Here is an 18,579-nt window from a genome sequence, read left to right on the forward strand (position 1 = left end):
ATAAGACCCTTTTGTGCTTCATATTGACAGATTTAGAGCATCTGCTCATCAGAAGTCAAAGAAATTAGAGCGATGGCCCAGGGCAATGAGTCAGAGACCAGGGGAAGTTCATCTTCGTGTCAAGAGGAGAGAGGAGCTGCCTCTTTAAACACCTGCACTGCACTCCTTTAGCAATGGGTGGGTTTTTTCTGTAAGAATGCTCACAGAAAATGAAAATAGGCTTTCATCAGATCTATCAGGGTAGATGTTTGACCATCTGAGATAGGTTGCCCAGAGAAGCTGTGGCTGCCCCATCCCTGGAAGTGTCCAAGGCCAGGTTGGACGGGGCTTGGAACAACCTGGGCTGGTGGAAGGTGTCCCTGCCCATGGCAGGGCTGGGACTGGATGATGTTTAGGTCCCTTCCAACCCAGGCCATTCTCTGCCCCTGTGACTCTGGGATATCACAGGTATGGCAGCGTTCTGCTGGATTTGACACCAGGGAGCTGCAAACACAGGGGTGGCACGAGCAAACTCAAGATGGGAATGGTTCAACTGATGGTTATTGTGCACAGCCCCAGTTTTTCTGAAGTGAACAGTAAATCAGTCACCCCAACACATCAATTCTGAGATGAAGCCAGTGGGGCAGATACCACTGTCTAAGCTAAGACATTACAAGAGAGGGAAGTGTACGATCATCAAACCACTGAATTGAGATGCTCAAGGAAACACCTCTTCCACCTCCTTCCCTATCAGGACTTGGCATCACTGATCCTTTCTGTCCCACCCCAGAGGCTGACAACAGACCTTGACATCCTACCCACAGGGCCCAGGAGCTGTGCTGGTCCCTGGCAGGGTGCTGGGGACAAAGATGTGCCGAGGGCTGGAATGAACACTGGGAGATGTGATCCCTGCTGCCTGAGAGCTGGGACAGAGGGGAGCTGATGCAAGGGGGTGATAATCCAGCTAAGGGATCTCTGGGGAAACATCTCCTCGAAGGCTGGCTGTTTAATTGTAAAATGGGGACTGGTGTTTATTTGCACATCTGTCCCCTGTGAACAGTTATTTTCCCCCAAGGACTCAGTGTCCCTGAATGCCAACCCGACTGGCTTTTCCATCAGAGTCATTATCTGCCCAAACTGTCCTCAAAGTGCTTTTCTGTCTGCTCAGACAACCATTTGGGGAGTGCTCAGGGGATGGGAAATCCAGAATGGCACAAGCCCTCTGTGGAGCTTTCCCATGAGAGCTGAGCCACTGTGGTTGTGCCAGGGCTCGGGAGGAGCTTCCCAGGGTCAGCTCAGCCCAGTGGGGAAAAAAAACATTATCAAGGTACTGGTCATGAACTTTCTGGTCCTGAGACTCTTATCTGTGGGACTCAGAGCTTAAGCAGTCCCTCAAGAAAGGTCCTCATTGGGTTTTACAGCAGTTCACACCTGCCTGAGCAAAGCACAGGTACCTGTTTTCTCCACCTTCACTACAACCCCTGCAGGGAGACAAAATATGGCACAAAAGAGCTGATCCAAGCCACCCTTAGCAGGAAGGAGCTTTCCCTTCTCAGATGTCCACATCTGGACATCTGACTCAATGTGACAGTTCAGATTGATCCCTCTGTGATGTCCCAAAAGCAATAAGGGTGAAAAATGGGTGTCCCTTACTGCTTTTGGGCTACCTGCCCTCTTGTTTTCATTTAAAATCGCAGATGATAAATAAGGAGAAAGAAGAGGCAAAGGAAACTGTAAGAACAAAGGATGCCAGTCTTTTCTCTCCTGCAGAGCCACCCAGCTGATATAGCCATGTAGAAATGTTTGATGCCTGCTGCAAGTTCCTTTTGCTGTGAGCTCTGGGTAGCTCTGTGTGGTTTGTCTCTCTGCTGTCTTCCTTTCTGGCTTATTTTTAGATCTGAGAAATGTTCAGCAATTAGCTGTTTCTAACTGTGGTTGTTCTTTACCAGGCATTTGCAGGTTGTCTTTCTTTCTTGCTGGAAGTAAAACTGTAGCTGCAGCGAGGCTTGGCTTGGCTTGCCTTGTGCCACACACCCAACAGAGATTTGGGTACTGAATCCTTTGTTTGAGGAACCTGAACATGTTTCATTTTTTGTTTTCCACCCAGGCACTGTGCTGCCTATGGCACAAATGCAATTATGGGCCTCTTTCTTAACTATCCTTTGTTACTCGGATATTGAAGTGGATAAATTCAGTAATAAGGAATTTGTTGCCATAGAATCATAGAATGGCTGAGTTGGAAGGGACCTGGAAGATCATCTCATTCCAACCCACCTTCTGCTTTCCCAGGTTGCTCCAAGCCCCGTCCAACCTGGCCTTGGACACTTCCAGGGATGGGGCATCCACCAAATAGAAGAGTCAAGTAAAGCTAAAAAATTATGTGTGAATATTAATTCAGTACTATTTGACACAGCCATCATTTTTCTCTGGTTGCACAATCCCACCCTCCTGAGCTTCCTGAAAGTCTCAGAAGTTCTACCCCTGCAACATCCACCTAACACACGTCACATGTAGCACATGCACACCTGAGCACGGTCAGATGTTGCAGACAAGGCAAGCAGCTGGATATTTTTTTAATGCTTTGGTAATATTCATGACATTCTTATTTAAAGTCAACTCCTTTCTGATTTTACAGGCAATTATGGCTCAGTTATGGCTGTCACATCAGCCTGGCTCTCCTTCCTCCCTCTCTTTCTTCCCTTTTTATGCCTGCATGTTAATCTGTTGGAAATCAGTGTCAAAACCTGTTTACACTCTTTCCCAACTACCACTTACATGGGCACTTTAATAATGCACCTTTGCTGTAAGCACATCACAGAGGCTTTGTTTCACGTGGAGGGAGGCAGAGACCATAAATTAGTAAAAAACATACATTACATTCCATGGAGATGATTTATTTTCAGTCAAAAAGCCAATGAAGGACTATGTACTATTTTTGCCCTACTTTGAGCTTTAGACAGTGAAGTTGGATCAGTGAAATGTCTCCAGTATGGAATTAAGCTGACAGGGAGTAGGGTTAGATGAGATATTAGGAAAAAATTCTTGGCTGTGAGGGTGAGGAGGCCCTGGCACAGGGTGCCCAGAGAAGCTGTGGCTGCCCCTGGATCCCTGGAAGTGTCCAAGGCCAGGCTGGATGGGGCTTGGAGCAACCTGGGTGAGTGGAAGGTGTCCCTGCCCATGGCAGTAGCTGGAACAAGATGGGCTTTAAGGTCCCTTCCAACCCAAACCATTCTGGGATTCCACAGTTCTATAGAAATAGAACACTTATGAACCACTTATGCGTGGTAAATAGTAAAAGAAATAAAATAAAATAGAATAAAATAAAATAATGTAAAATAAACCAAAAATTCTTATTAAAAAGAAGCCACTTCCTTTCAGGAAGTGAAGTCAATCAGTGCAGTCCCAGCCAACCCTCAGCTCTGCTCTACTTTAAAACAGGACAGCCATGTGTGTGCAGACACAGGCACTCACCCTGGGCTTTTTGAGCATCATGGATTTGTAAAGCAGAGCAGGACAGGAGGGACTGGGAAAAAAAAGTAACTCCACTTGCTGACAACATATTGTAGGTTTTCACTTCCACCCCCTCATTTCGAATCTGTGGATATTTTACAGCCTTAGAAAAGCATCTCTTTTACGTGCTCGTACTTGCTGGGAGATTCTCCTGCCCGAGTGGGGCAAGGAGGGCTGTCCCAGGCTGTGCCATGCTGGGATGTCACCTCCAGTGCCCTGCAGGCAGGACAGGGAGGGGGGGGATGTTTCTCAGCTGGCACAGCACTGAATTGCAGATTAAATTGGCAGAGAGGGAGATGCAGCCCACACGTGATGGCAGTGACAGGACACACTCCCTGGAGGAATTGGCTTCTCCTACCAGAGAGGACAGGGATGTGAGAGAGGAGGGTGTCCCACCAGCTGCTGCTGCCTCCAGCTCCCTGCCAAGACCACCAACAGTGGAAAGAGGTGGCTGGGGCTTTAGGGGGGTCAGCAGGGCCGACCTGGGTCATCCCCACTCACACTTCCCCCATGTACCCCCTAGAAGAGTATAACAAAGAGTAATCCTCTGAAAAGTCTTCTTATTTCCCCCAATTTGAATCTGCTGTTGTGCCTCAACAATAACCTCCCACAAGTGAAAGTGAAGCTGTCTCATCTAAAGCAAAATAAAATAAGAAAACCGTGTCACTCTCTCATATCTCCCAACTTTTACAGCCTGATATTCACAATCAGATCAGAACAGCTTGGATCTCTTCTGTCATTTTTGCCCAGCACACACTCCAAATAGCAGTGGAATTTAAACTACTATCTGTAATATTTTTACTGAGAACTGTATTTGAAGAGGGATATCTTGCTGAAATAAGCACCTCAGCCAGTTCTGTATTGCAGGGTCCTTCATTTCTGATGACACAACGTACACAGCGACGACACCGCACGTGAACCCTCCTGACACGCCGGTGAGGCAGCAGGAAATGTGCAGCCAGAGGTGAATTCCAACACTGCTGGTATTTGTAATTGCAGGGAAGAAAGCAGATGAAGGAAACTTTTCATCTCTAACCTCCCTGACACATCAGCTAAGCCGTGGATGACCTTCAGCAACGAGTGTTTTCCTCAGGCTTGGCTGAATCTATGGGCTGGCTCCAAGTGTCAGCAACAATATGCATGGGCACTGCTCACTTTCATTAAAAACTTATAAAACTTAATAAAACTTAAGTTTTATTAAAGACTTATTTCAAGTTTAAACTAGATTTTCTGAAAACAGATGCTAATGCCTTTTGTTCTCTTGATGAGTCTCCTTTTGCACTTCAGGTTCCAACACTAAAAGCTGTGGCTGGGGCTCCTCCCAAGTTGTGTCCAGAACAACCATCATGGGGAGGTATTTTAAACGTGTGGAAAAATTGAATCACAGAATCATGGAATGACCTGGCTTGGGAGACACCTTGACCATCCAGTCCCACCCCCTGCCATGGGCAGGGACACCTTCCACCAGCCCAGGGTGCTCCAACCTGGCCTTGGACACTTCCAGGGATGGGGCAGTCACAGATTCTCTGGGCAACCTGTGCCAGGGTCTCCCCACCCTCACAGCCAGGAATTCCTTCCCAATATCCCATCTAACCCTGCCCTCTGGCAGTGGGAAGCCATTCCCCTTTGTCCTGTCACTCCATCCCTTGTAAATAGTCTCTCTCCATCTTTCCTTTTGGCCCCTTCAGGTCCTGGAAATCCACACTTAGGTCACTCCAAAACTTCTCTTCTCCAGGCTGAACAATCCCAGCTCTCCCAGCCTTTCCTCCCAGCAGAGCTGCTCCATCCTCTGATCATCCTGGGGCCTCCTCTGGACTCTCTCCAGCAGCTCCATGTCCAGCTGGGCCCCCAGGGCTGGAGGCAGCTCTGCAGGTGGGGTCTCATCTGAGAGGCAAATACCTTTAAAATCCCAGTCCCATCCTATATTCACTACTTCTGAGTTAAGACAAATTGATTAGTGTGCAAAACATGTTTCTCATCTGTCTTTTGTTTTCTGCTTGATGTCAGTGTTTGCTTTATAAATAGGCAGCATCTCTCAACATATGTTTGCTCTGCTTTGTGCTCTGAACAGAGCACACAGGAGTAAGGGAAAGAGAGAGAATCAAAACAGGGGGGGTGGCTGTGTTCCCTTGGGAATTATTTTCTGTTTGTTTTACATTTCCTAAGACACCTTTTAGGGTCCTGTCCTACTTTTACATTTCATCTCACTGAACCCATTTCCACCTGTTACACCTCCAGCGAGAAACAAGAAATTCTGAGGGTCACCGAGCACACCAAGCTCTGCCATTGTTGCAAGTGAGACTCTTGACTTTTGGATTTGTGTCTGGGTGCAGTTTGCCAGTGCACCAAGACACTCCAGGAACAACCCTTCCAAAATGCACTTTACCTGGATTGGCATTGGCATTATAGACTGTAAAAAAGTTAGAGCTCCAAACTTGGGAGAGGATATTTTTCCTTTCGTGCTGCTGTTTTTCTTGGTAACATCTACTGGCCTTTTGGACTTGATGAAAAAACAACAACCCATAGGTAGCACAAACCAAAGCTCAAAGGTCAGGTAGGAAAGTTTCCAAGCTCACCTGTCCATCAGCCTGTAGCTGTTCAAGCCTTACAGAGTCAGTGTAGGTGAAACAAAACCTCTTCTTGGAAGAGGCAAACATTCCAAGACCTGGTTTTGCTCTGTGCTGGAGCAAAAATCCCCTGCCTACTAAAATCAAAGAAACCAATCCATCTTTGTCAAAAATCAATTGTGTTGAGACTACCTGTCTGGGCAGAGAGCAGTTTATTATATACTTAAAGAAAACACAAGTTCCTCAGTCTGTCTTCAAAATGCTTCCTAAAATATGTGCAAAGTTTTGGCTGTACAAATAAAAGACCTAAAAATCAGAACCCCCCTGGGATGGGCAGGGACAGCTTCCACCAGACCAGGTTGCTCCAAGTTTATCCAACCTAGCCTTGGACACTTCCTAACTAAAACTAAACACTAATTTGTGATTTGGGCAACCACAAAATTAAATCCCATAAAATTAAATTCCAACCGACTTGTTTGGTGCCTCAACAGTGAATTAACATGGACAATTTTGAGCATAAAATATTGATGCTGTACAGTCAAGTGATGGAAATCCAGATACTAAATGGCAGACTAAACATCTCCATGTTAATCATTTACCCAACCAGGTAATAACAATTGCTTGGAAAGAGAAGTCAAGAGGTCTCTTCCTACCCAGCAACCATCTCAGAAATCCCAGCTGAGTAACCACAGGCAGGACATCACTGCCACTGTCACCACTTTCTTGGGTCTTTATCTTGGTGGAAAGGATCTGGTTTCTCCTGCTTGTCTTTCCTCAGCTCATTATATTTCTCCTTTTCTTTTGCTCTTTGTGTTTTTGCTCACCAGCAAAACGCATTTGAAGCATAACACTGGTTTTCTATTAAAAAAGACAGTAATAAAGGGAAACCCTGGAGTGTTACAGAGAAAGGTTACCTTGAGCTATGGGAATTGTCAACATATCAAAGACATATAGCTAAGCTTTTGTTTTGATTCTCCCTTACATTTTAGGCTGAATTTTTTACTCCTGTCCTCACTGTCTCCTTAATAAATTCCATTAAATTAGTGAATTTTACCCAATTTCTTTATAAAACCCAAAGACCCACACAATGGCAATTTAATTCAGTCTAAGTAGAAACTTGATTGACGTTAACACTGCAACAATACTCTAATGAAATTTTCCCAATTCAGATTTTAACAGAAAAACATATGCTGTGAGTAACAACCAGCTCTCGTCCTCCTCAGAAGCTTTGCCCCCCAAACACAAGTAAAGAAAACAAATGGCTCCAGTAATTAAATTCTACATAAGTTTGGTTTATGGGTGGTGATTAATAAAATAATGGCAATATGCAGCTCTTGAGGGCTGACACAACAGTTAAGCACTGGCAGTGCTTGGTTGAGTTACAGCCTCAGACTCTGCTCCAAACAATGCCCCTAAATTAGCTGCCATTAAAAAGTAACTGCTGCACTTTTACTACTTCAGACTTCATTATCCTTTTTTTTTTTTTTTTAATTAGGATGTTCTTCTCATGCAGCTCTGAGGGCTTAAAATGTTGTGTACATTGTCATGGGCAAGCTGGTCCATATTCCAGGTTTTTCAACAAAGAACACACTGTAGGCTGGTCTTTTGACAGAGAGAGAGAGACCTTCCTTGAAGAATATCCTTCCCACTGAGTTATATATAAATATATATTTAATGCAGCTATGAATAACTAGTAATAGAACTCGTGAGAACTTTCTGGAAAATGGAGAGCCCAGTTCAAAATGTCCTGTGTGGTCCCAGCCATACGAAGGCACCTGCAGCGTGTGTTTTGCCTTCCTTTCATCCTACAGGGCCTTGTTGCAGCCTGTGCAACAGCTGCAGGTGCCAGGAAGGAAAGCAGACTCTTGGATTTCCCCATTTTCCAGCTGGATCTTTGTTTTTACTCTCCATCTGGACCACCAAAGTCCTGTTGGCTTCTGTCACCAAATCTGTAATATTCAAATTCTCGTACGCCCTCGTTGGCACAGCCAGTGCCTTGGCTTCTTATTAATTTCCCCCTGGCCCCACGTGGCTTTTCCTTTCTGTGGTGCCTCTTGAGCCCTTGGGAAGAAAGGAGGATGGCCAAGCCTTTGAACCTGCCCCTCCTGCAGCTCAGTTGGCTCTGATGGCTGCAGGAACCTCCTCCTGCCGTGGTTTTCCTCAGTGCATCCAACCCCCTCTGGAAACGAGCTGGATCTCACTGTGCCTCCTCTTCTCATTGAAAGATGCCCCAGAACTTTTTTCCTGTGATGCCTTCTAATTCCCATCCTGATTTCACTGCTGGTGAATCCACATAAACCTCTGGTTAACACCCTCTGGGATGTTTAGGGAAGGCAGCCAAACCCCTCCCATCTCTGTGCGTGTCCAACCTTTTTTCAGCCATCCAGCCACACTTTTCTCTCTTAGTTTCCCCTCACAGGCTCCATCACCAGTGCCCACAAACCCCCCCCAGAGCTGCACCTGCCTGGGTGGGAATTCATCCTGCTCCAAGGTGTCACCAGAACTGCACAGCTCAGGGAGGGAAAGAATTCCGAGATAAATGGGGTGCATCTGGTAAATCTGCTCCGAAAAAAACTCCTTTTGTTTGCTTGACCAGCACTTCCTCAGCAGATATAACTGAAGGGCTGTGTGACCTTGGCTGCTCAGGGGGGTTGCAGCATCACACAGACAGACACTGCCACAGTTCCATCAGAGCAGCAGCCACGGCACCCGACAGCAGATTGTCACCATTCCACCTGGACAGGTTATTCCCCACTCTCCAGACAGAAGTGTTACAACACTGCCTTGTATGTTAACACCCAATCTCTGCTTTTGGAGGGCAGGTTATTCTCCCAGCACAGCTCTGCCTTCTCTCAGCCCCCTCCTGAAGTGTTGATTTGGCCAGAGTTGCACCTTGGGAGGGAGGTTGTGCTCGTTTGGGAAGCTCAGGCGATGGGGGAGTTCAAACAACAACCTCCTCTATTGATCCTTCATATTTCTAAAATGAACTGAAGGTGATCTTTCCACTGCCTGCCCTGATTAAGCTCATAAAATATTTCTGGGGAAAGCACTGTGTAAAAGGAGAAGTGATTATTGAAAGCCTGTTCCTCAACAGTACCCTGGCTATAAGCAAGACCTGTCATTATACTAATGTATGTTTATAATTACTCACATGCTTTTTATATTGTAAAAGTGACAGCAGGGAAAAACAACACTGTGCAGAATGAAGCATCTAATATTTGGTTTGCATGGATTTCCCCTCACAGCACTGGATTCATCATATGTTAACAACAGGAAATTGCAGAAACACAAGACTGGAAATAGCTGAAAATAATTCAGAACTACCAAATAAAGGATGCATCACTTTGTTACAGAAATATGGAGCAAATTTCCATGAATTTCCATGATTTCCATCCATGCTGGGCTTGCCCTGTGAGCAGCTGCAGGCAGAGGGTGAGTGGCTGTGCCTCAGCACTCAGGCACCACCACCTTGGATTGCACTTCCAGAAGTCAGATAAGCAATTTAGGAAAAGTTACACTTTCAACCAAGTAATTTTTTCTGGCATGAAAATGTCCAAATGGCCCCCAATCATGAATAGACTCATTTCTTCTTAGACATCCAGGCAAGGAGTGATTCTGCCCAGTTCACAGAGAGGGAATTGGACACAAGTAGCTTGAATAATTTCTGGCAGATGGTGGTGGTGGGGAAAGAACTTATCCTGGTTCCCCAAACCTCCATTCCCTGCTGCTGTGTCATCCCAGCTCCAGGACAAGGGACTCTGTGAGCAGTGATGGAGAGAGGGGAGGTTGGAACCAGATGGTCTTTAAGGTCCCTTCCAACACAAACCATTCTGGGATTGTGTGAGAAATTTTGTGGGGTTTGGAGGTGAAGGATGGAAAACCTTCTCCTCTGTTTGAGCTGCTCAGGCAGAAATAGAGATGTAGGGCTTGAACCCCAATTACATTTGAATATTTACATATCTTTGGACTCAATCTCCTTTACATTTCTTCATGGAGCAATTTACATTTTAATGAAGCCTACAAATAATTCCTGAATCAAAACACGTTTCCTATCAAAACTACAGCTGGACCTTGAACAAAGCTGTGTGGCAGCTTCTGATTCAAAAGCTTTAATGTTGAAAGGGATCAACATCATTTGTCACTTTTAGATTTTACTCATTTTCCTGGGGTCTATTTTGAACAAACTCATTCCATAGAGTCATGGGGTTAAAAAAGAAAATAAAATAAGCGTTTCAGACAGTAACAGGAAATATCTGGCATGTTTTGAAATTACTGGGGCTTTGGGAACTCATTAGATTGAGACCCTTAAGCAGCACAAGACAGGTGATGTACTGAATCTCTGGTCATACCAGTGGTCAGACATCCTCATGGACATTGTTTTCTCTCACTGAGATCTGCTATTTTATGGGAAATATAAAGCAACAAGGACTATGAACATAGATAGAAAGAGGATTTTTAAAACAAAGTCCCTCAGTTACTCTATCAAGGATTTTTGTGGTTTGTGCTAAATTGTATTTGTCATAAAACAAAGGGCATGAACACTGAAACAAATCAAACCTCCAAATTCAGCTGCCTTAGCTACTGGAATGTTTTGTTCTGCAGGAGGGATGGAATGTGTGACACGAAATGCAAAGCAGCAGCACAGACAGAGAGGAGCTGAGCTTTGCTGACTTCCCAGGAAAAGCCTCTCCAGGTAGATCTGCATCTGGAATTTGCCACCAGCACTGATTGCCACTGAATATTCAGCTGAATCCCCAGGTGAGCATCCCCCTGATTTTTGCCTTAAACTTCTCCCAGGGAAGGATGACTGTTTGTGATGGCAATTTGCCCCCTTGGTGACGAGAACATGGAGGTTTCTTGCATGCTGGGGTAGTTCAGCTGAACCAGGCTCAGCTTGGGGGCAGCAGCACAGAGCAGATGTGGCCAAAGGTCTCCATGGATGCACAACTTCCACACAGCCCCAGGATCACAGGACAGCTCCTCATCTTTCTCACACACTAAACATCCCCTGCTCATGGAATGGATTGGGTTGGAAGGGACCTTCAAGAGCATCAAGTCCAACCCCTGCCATGGGCAGGGACACCTTTCACTAGCCCAGGTTGCTCCAGGCCCCGTCCAACCTGGCCTTGGACATGCCCTTTTTACCCAAGACAAGCTCAGTGACTCCCCTGGTGCCAACACAATGACTTTGACTCATCCCCCATAACTGTCAAGATCTCAGTGGTTCTCTCAATTTAATGGTTGTTGAGCAACCAGAATAAGGTCAGAGTCCAGTGGGTGAAACTTCAGCTCATTCTGCTTCTCCCCATGGCCCCCATGCACCTGATCCTGGGGAAACTTCCATAGCCAGTGTGATGGGAACCATGTCTTGCTGCCCAAGTTTAGTCGTGGCATTGACTAAGTTCAATGACATGGGCTCTGCTGACACCCAAGCCCACAGAAATTAAAAATATTCAGTTTCTCCACTCCAGTTCCTGCTGATTCCTGCATATATTCTGGGAGTCAAGATTAAGAATATCTCTAGCAGAGATGGTGCTGTTTTGAGATAGCCACATAATTATCTCATAAATAATTGCTTCATTTTTCTGTATTCTCTTTCTTGACATTGACAAGAAATTATTAGGATAAGCTTTAAATAAGATGATCTAAAATAACTGAAAAGGCTAAAAAAAAATAAAATTCCAGAGCATTCTTTTCTTGATCTTGCTTATTCCCATCCTGGTTTTTTGGGGATTACATTCACTGGAAAATCATGATTTTTCCTCTGTTTTTTTGCCTTGTTTCCTTCTGTAAGCTAATCTGCAAGTGAAAAGAGATTGACAAGAAAAGAATAATTTCTAAAGGATGAATGTAAGGTCACCTCTGATGTAGGATGTTGAGTGCTAAGGAGAGGGAAGAGCTCTCCTGCCCAAGACAGGACACAGATGTATCATGGGGTGGGAGGAGGAAAAGATGTTTACTCAGGCTTTCTTTCTGTGGATGTGAACACAGAAAGGCTAAGTGCACACAGGAAAATATAAGCTTATCCTGGGCATAATTTATCTTAGTCATGTACCCATGGAAGTGGCCTTTATTTGAAAAGCAGCCTAATTACTGAAATTACTGCTGCTGAAGTCCTGCAGCACAGCAAAGGAATCCATACCTTCCCCGCTGCTAGAAAGTTTCCCCCATTTTCATACGAGCTTTTCAAATAGCACTATCGATCAGGCAATTACCAGATTAAAACCAGCAGCAGGGCCCAGGGAAGAGAGCTGAGTTTGTGCCCCAAAGCGTCCCCAGCACATCTGTGAGCGCTGCCTGCGTTTTCAGGGCGCCGTGGATGAAAGCCGAGCGTGCGTCTCGCGTTCCGGCAGGTTTTGTTCTTCAGACGGGGTGGGGAAAGCTGCCCTGATGCTGCTCAAAAAGGCTCCAGGCACTTTCTACCCCATTTATTCGTTTGGATTTTTTTTTAATTTTTTTTTTTTTCCCTCAGCCCCATCTGTTTCTTTTTCTGTGGAGCAATCATGGCAGAGAGGAGAGCCGGGCTCTAAAGATCTGAGAGCAGGTGGGATTGGGAGATAATTTGTGAGGCACAATGCGATGTGCTCTGAAAATAGCGCTGCTGATTTGATGACTTCGACTGGTAACCTAATTTGCCCACTTTTATTTATTTATTTATTTTAAATTAGGCCTACTTTGTGTGTCAGGGAAACAGGTATTTGTGATTAAACACCAAAGGGAGATCCCACAGATGCTCTGCTAAGGAAAATAGTTTCCTGCCAGCTTACCTATTTTTCAAAGGATCACAGCTCACACTGCTGCACAGGAGCCAAAAGCAACTGGAAGATTTTCCTCTCTCTGCAATCATGTATTGTGCCATTTGTGCACAGCATGTTGTTCAGTCAGAGGGCAGGGCAGGGGAGGTGTCACTGTCCCACCTCGTGGGACCCATCAGAGGCAGCTCAGAGCTGCCCATCTCTGAGGGCAGAGGTAAAACACATGGGCAGCTCTACAGGTCTGCACATATATATATAAAAAATATAATAGCATCATAGAATGTCCTGAGTTGGAGGGGATCTTAGAAGGATCATCAGTCCAACTCAAGGCTCTGCACAGACACCCCAGCAATTCTACTCTCTTCCTCAGAGCGTTGCCCAAACCCTCCTGCAGCTCTGGCAGCCTTGGGGCTGTGCCCACTGCCCTGGGGAGCCTGTTCAGTGCCAACCACCCTCTGGGGGAAGAACCTTTCCCTGAGATCCACCCTGAGCCTGCCCTGGCACAGCTCCAGCCATTCCCTGGGGGCTGCCCCTGCTCACAGAGCAGAGCTCAGTGCCTGTCCCTTGTGAGGAAGCTGTGATGGGGTCTGACCTCAGTCTCCCCTTCCCCAGACTGGACAAGCCAAGTGCCCTCAACCACTCCTCACGTGGCCCCTCCAGACCCTTCACCATCTTCATGTCCCTCCTTTGGACACTCTCTAACAGATTTAGGTCTCTTTTACTGTGGTGCCCAAAACTGCCCTCAGGAGTAGAGGTGAGGCTGCCCCAGCACAGAGCAGGACAATCCCCTCCCTCTATCTATCTATCTATCTATCTACCTACCTACCTACCTACCTACCTACCTACCTACCTACCTACCTAACCTTTACCTTGCTGAAACACACCTTGCTCTAACTTCTCTCCATCCACTGGAGAAGGAAACACAGAGCCATGACAAGCACAGGACGCTGTGATGTCCCCACAGTATCAACCTGAGCCAGATTCCAGTTCATGTTTTTCCCTTCACTGAATCGTGGGAATTTCCAGTTCTATTAAGTTGTTTTTTTTTTTTTTGAACAGTTTCTTTGCTACATTTTTAAAGTGAAAAAAACCTAAGCACTCATCTTCAAATTCTAATAAAATTGGCACCTTAATTACGTTGACCTGATCAGTGTACTAACGGAGCCACTGCGGTGCTTTTGCCTTTCCTGGAGCAATTGGGCTGATGGTGTGGTATAAAAATTTAATGCTCTTGTTTCTTCTGTCTTAATTATGCCTAATGAGCTACTTCCTTTTTATAAACAAGCAAATTCCAATATCCTGCCTATATTTTTCCCAGGAAGACGATATAAAGTTAGATGAAACTGTCTTTCTCAATAATTGAGTGAGTTTAAGGATAATAAGTAATATGATCTGTAAGAGTCTCTATATGCTATAAGCTGGTTCCCTCCATGGGTACCATGGAGAGGGTTAGTTTTATTCATTTATTTATTAACAAATGTTTCTCCCTTAGGCAAAGCTGGTCCCAATTAAGAGCCATATTTTCAAATGATAAAAGTAAGTATTCTAATAAAGACACTAATTGGCAAGTATGTTCTTTAAAGAGAGCCATAAATTAGAATATCTCATGGCAAGTGATGCCATTTCCATTAGCATCTCTACAACACAAGACACAATTTCCCTATTAACCAGGTTTGAGTTTTACAACGTGGAAAATGCTGAATTCAAACACCCTTCAGGACATCAGTAAAGCAGCCATGCTTATGAACTCACCAATGGGTACTTAGAGGCACTACCTAATTATTACTCTTTCTGAATCCCCAATTAAAAGCCAGCAGATGAGCAAAGAAAACTCTCCTAACCCAAAAAGTTATTGAGGGATCAAGCACAAGGCAAAAAACGCCAGAGTGGGGACCGGCAGAAAGGCTTATACAAAATGAATGTTAAAGATGAGCAAGGATGAGACAAAAATGAGAAACTGGGGGGAAGAGGTTTTAGAGGAAGAGAGAGATAACAGAACAGAAGAAATAAGCCCCAGTCACTCTCCTTCAGAAGACAGACCCGGTGGGCTTTTTATATGCAGATCTTGAAAAGCTCCTTATAATTTTACAGCACGAGAAACCCACGAAGCTGAAAACCATGAAAAGAAAAAGCATTATTTCGGTGACTGAGGATCTTCCCACAGCACCTGAGGGCTTAGTCTGCAGGGCAGCCTCCTGATCTGAGCCTGATTTCCACCAGCACCTCTGTCCCAAACTGTGGGCTTTGGGTCTGAGCTGAACAACCTCACTGAGGGTGGTTTTGGAACAGAGACAAATTGGTCATGAACTACTGGATTCATTAAAATCAGTTATGTCATCACTTCATGGGGGCATTTCAATTATGTCATCACTTCATGGGGGCATTTCCAGGCAGAGGCACAAGTCCTGCAGGACTGAGGCAGCTGCACAAATTATGATACAACATCCAGAAAAGTGGGAATTCCTTCCTTCAGGAGTAAAGCTTGCACCAGCTCTACAATAACTCCATTTTAGTTAAGCATTCAACAGGCTAATAATGACCTACATCCATTCCTCTTTATCCCTGGTAGCTGCCTAACCAAGAAGGAAATCCAGGGAGACTGGCTTTGCTCGATGGTTTTTGGCTGAGAAAGCCATTTATTGCAGTATCTCACGTTCTGCCTGACCACTTTGTGTTTTCACTGCTCACTTTAGATCTGAGATACACAGAGATGTAAATAAGATTGAGTTTAAATAAAAAATATGAGGAAAATTTAGTGAGGGGTGGCAGCACCAGGAAAGAAAGGGAAAAGAGGATCTTCCACTGAAAAATAGCTGCAGTGCTTCTGTTGCAGGGAGGGAAGAGTTTTCCACTTTATGAGAAGCATAAATGTACCCTCTGAGTGTCCTACACATCCTACCTGTGTGTAAGCATGCTGTGCCTTAGGAGGGTGAGGATGAGAGGGATCACAGCTTAATCCAGGGGGAGAAAAGGAAATGTGAACATCCCTGCTCTATCCATCCCCAAAGCTTTTGCCTCGGGGTCTTTCTTGCCCAGCAGTGACTGATTTAAGAAAATCTGCAGGTAAAAAAAGAGCAAATAGGTATGAAATAAAAAAAAGCTGGAAACCCCTTGATGTACCTCTTTGGTAGGTACAGCAGGCTTAGGAAATACTTCAGGCTTTACTGGTTTGTCTGCAAGTTACTTCGGGCAGGCTTTTATGAGGGAAGTAAAATAAGAAGGGTTTCAAGTCCTGGCTTTTGCTGGAGATGTTGTAGAGGAAACAGATTTGCTTCCCTGTAATAAAAAAAAAATAATGGCCTGTCAACTCAGGTGTGCTGGTGAGTGGGTGTGCACCCAGTGCTTACTGGGAATACCCTGGCTGGTGCCACTTGGCATCTCAAGGGAAAAAGGGATGTGCAGCTGCCTTTGGAAATGTGTGAGACAGTCCATTAAGAAGTGGGTTCAGCAAGAGACACTTGTTTAATGCATCAAATTGGTGAAATCTCTCTTTGGAATTCACAATCTTATAATGCAGCAAAAAAAAAAAAAAAAAAAATTAGCATTTATATACCAGAGGTCTTTGCAAATGAAAACACAAGTCCATGTTTATCTACTCAGCCGTCACATTTCCCACTCTCCCATCTCATTTCCATACTGTCTCAGTATATCTCTATATTAAAATATGTATTATTTAGCCTCCTTTAATGCTTTCCATTCAGAAACCTCCGAGCTCTTCACAAGGCACAGCGAGCAACAAATTGCTTTGAACTTGCGGTCAGGCTTGATTTTAAAGAATAACCCAGAAACCAAAGTTGCTGCTTTTGCCAGGTGTTCCCCCAGGCCTGGCACTGCAGCCCAGGGCTGCCCTGGCTCTGTGTCCTCACGGGCCATGACCTTTGCCAGCAATTTGGGCTGCTGTGCCACCGACCTGGAGGGTCCCCCCAGCTGTTGTTGCTCCCTGGTGACCCAGAATCGCACAGCTCTTCTGGGAGAGGAGGCAGGAGCTCTTGGGGAGAGAATAAAGCAGAGCAGTGAATTGCAGATGGAAATAAAAAGTAAGTCCTATTTATTTTTTTTTCATATTTCATTTTCTGGGGGGAGGGTGAAGTCCCTTTAAGTTATGCATGAGCCAGTATGGGGTCATCTCTTCTTTATGTGCAGAAAAGTGAGAGTGAGGCAGAAGTGGAGAATTTTTTAAATTATGTGGGGCTTACGAGGAAGAAAATCACCTGGTGTTTTCATTCACCACTTTATACAATTTATACATCTTGATTTACACTTTGCAAGAGAAATTGTTATCCAGAATAGAATAAATTCAAATATGGAGAAGGACCAGATGAATGTTAGAAGGTTCCATAATTAATCAGTAACTGCAGAGAGCAGTTCTGGACCGAGCCATGAGTGGGCAGATTTCTACTCTGAGGGTTTGTTCATCTTCATTTCCTCTTCACCTGTGCAATCCACACATTTCTGTGGAGTAACTCTTCATTTTTATGAGACTGAAATCAGACTCAAACCCTCACTGCACAGAAGTGCATCAGTGCCCTGGGAAGCTGCTTGGATGATGCAAGGCAACAAAATGGATTTATTTCGGCTGTTCTCCATTTCTGGGTGACTTATGGATGGGAACAAGATCAGGGTTTAATGGGAAGTGCAGAAGCTGCAGGATGGTGTCTGCTGTAGAGAATCACAGAATATCCTGAGCTGGAAAGGATCCACAAGGATGTGTTAAAGTTTTCAGTAGTTTTAACAAGGAAAAGAGCTGAAATGAATCCAGAGGTACCAAACACACCCGGTTTTAAATAAGGTGATTAAAAACTGCACATGTGATAGAAACGATGAATAATTGGGAGGAAATTCCATCCCTCCACCTTACATCCACGTTCTCCATACTCAAAATAACAGTATTATTGGAAAGAGAGAAAGTGGTGGCAAATTAGTGCCTCAATGCATTTGGTTTTTTTATGGGGGCACTGAAACATTTCCTCTGTGTTTCACCTCTCCCACCCTCTTCTGATATCCAGATGCTTCCCTGGGGATGCTGATCATCTCCCACTGTCGAGAATCCCTCCACCCTGGGAGATTTACTGTGGGACTGCTCTGGCCTTTTTCCTAATTTGATAAATTATCTTAAAAAAGAAAAGGTTCTAAACTAACTAAACATCGTATGCATCACCCTGAAGTATGGATGTCATGCTGTGGACTTTTTGACCCCAATGACAACATGCAACGTTTAATCACCACTTTGTGGCGTTTCCATGGAGAATCTCAAACCTGTGGTCACTTGGGCATCTTACAGATCCTTTATTACTTTTTCCCAACACTTCATAAACACTTTATACTTATGTATATATAAAAAAGGATAATACGGATATATATTTATAAGGAATAACATGAATATCTCTATATTTGTAAAGAATAATATGAAAAGGGTTAGATAAATCTTGTGTTTAAAGGGAGATTTCCTGGCTGTTGGCTCATGAAAGCCAAGTTACAAGGCAGCCCAGTGATCTCTCCTGAGCAGTGGAGCAGAGAGTTTTATGTCATCACTGGCAATGAGCTTTTGCAGACTTGTGTTCCACTTTGGTACAGATGAATGACCTGTAGTGCTACAGAATTCCTGATGTTCTGCCTTTAATTAACCTCCCTTACGAGTGAAGCTGAACAAGAAAGAACACAGTCCTTTTCATAAAGGAATATTTTTACAGTCATTAAATACACATTAATACTCTTCATAATATATAATTTTGTGGCTGACATGGGCACTATTTCTACAACTGTTCTTT

The sequence above is a fragment of the Myiozetetes cayanensis genome, unplaced genomic scaffold (genome assembly GCF_022539395.1).
Source record: "Myiozetetes cayanensis isolate MyiCay16 unplaced genomic scaffold, myiCay2020 scf18, whole genome shotgun sequence".
Lineage (NCBI taxonomy): Eukaryota > Metazoa > Chordata > Aves > Passeriformes > Tyrannidae > Myiozetetes > Myiozetetes cayanensis.